The sequence below is a fragment of the Marmota flaviventris genome, chromosome 12 (assembly GCF_047511675.1).
Source record: "Marmota flaviventris isolate mMarFla1 chromosome 12, mMarFla1.hap1, whole genome shotgun sequence".
Taxonomy (NCBI): domain Eukaryota; kingdom Metazoa; phylum Chordata; class Mammalia; order Rodentia; family Sciuridae; genus Marmota; species Marmota flaviventris.
In genome coordinates, this window is record NC_092509.1 from 95,397,211 (window position 1) to 95,398,585 (window position 1,375).

At 46.0% G+C, this 1,375-nt stretch overlaps 1 pseudogene; it reads right to left on the reverse strand.

Moving 5' to 3' along the window:
• Nucleotides 1–483: 483 nt before the first annotated feature.
• Nucleotides 484–1,028, reverse strand: LOC114092321 (ATP synthase F(0) complex subunit C2, mitochondrial pseudogene; annotated as a pseudogene).
• Nucleotides 1,029–1,375: the final 347 nt, after the last annotated feature.

Consider the following 1,375-nt stretch of genomic DNA (forward strand, 5'->3'; position numbering starts at 1 on the left):
AGTGCCATGTGCTCTCTCGTCCAGTGGCTTTGCTTTAAGTGACAAAACTGTGTGAGCAGGGAAAGCATTGGTGCAAATGGAGCAGGGTTGGGGTAGGAAGGGGTGGGGGGCCCATTTATTTTGTTCCCTTTTGCAATTTTTTAGGCACCTTTGATTCCTCTTCTTCTGGACTCCATAGTTCCTTGTGCAATACTTCTGCCTCCTCCTCCTCCTCCTCCTCCTTCCTCTCCTTCTTCCATCTTCCCAGTGTCTCATCTCTTGTTCCTCTGCTCCTAGTTTGCATTTTAAGGAATAGGAGGCAAGAGATCAAATTCAACATTCTCATTTGGGCATGATAGAAATGAGACATCACTTGTTTTATGATTGCGGGCTCAGGATAGAAGTTTCCAGAAGCTTCTGTCAGTGAAGTTGAGCATTCATCCTGGCACAGTTTTTTTTTTTTTTTAAATCTTATTAATACAGGGCTTATTTGTCTTCCCTCTGTCAAACTCTCAGCCAGCCACTTTCCCCAGACTGCCTGGGGAGGTATAGGAAAAGGGATGTACAAGGCAGACAAGATCTGGGAGAAAGAATGCCAGGGGGAGACTGCTCCTTCACATGGCTGGTGAAGAGGAGGAGAAAGGCCAAGGCCAATGTCAGGCAAAAGAGCCCCACAGCTTCTGAGAGGGCAAAGCCTAGAATGGCGTAGGAGAAGAGCTGTTGCTTCCGAGAAGGGTCCCTGGCATAACCAATGATAAGGTTTCCAAATACAATCCCAATCCCAGCCCCAGAGACAGCCACCCCTATTGCGGCAGCCCCAGCCCCAATGAACTTGGCTGCTGTGTTATCACCCTTGAGATGGTGCTGGTTTGGAAGCTGCAGCTAGAGATAAGTGAGCTCAGGGGGTGTGGGACTGTCAAGCTGCTGAAACTCTCATATGTCAGTGTCTCTGGTCAGTTCAGCAACGCTGCAGATAATGGGCGGCTCAGCAGCTGAGAGGTGCTCCTGACCAAGGAGTGGGTGGAGAGGAACTTGGAGCAGGCAGACATTTTCAGTGGGTGAGGGGCTGTGGCAAGAGAGTTGCTCCCAGTGCAGAGAAGACAGAGAGGAAATTGTATCTTAAAAAAAAAAAATTAAATTTTTTTTATTGTAGTTGGACACAATACCTTTATTTTATTGATTTATTTATTTTTATGTGGTGCTGAGGATTGAACCCAGCGCTAACGAGCCCTTTACTGCTGAGCCACAACCCCAGCCCCACAGTTGTGTCTTTTATTAATGTATTAAATAACTAGATCTCCAAGTGGGCCTAATAACTCCTCTAATTTCAGAATAGGGATAATTGTAAATAGTATTTTGCAACATTACATCAACATACTGGGATTTTAAAACAGCT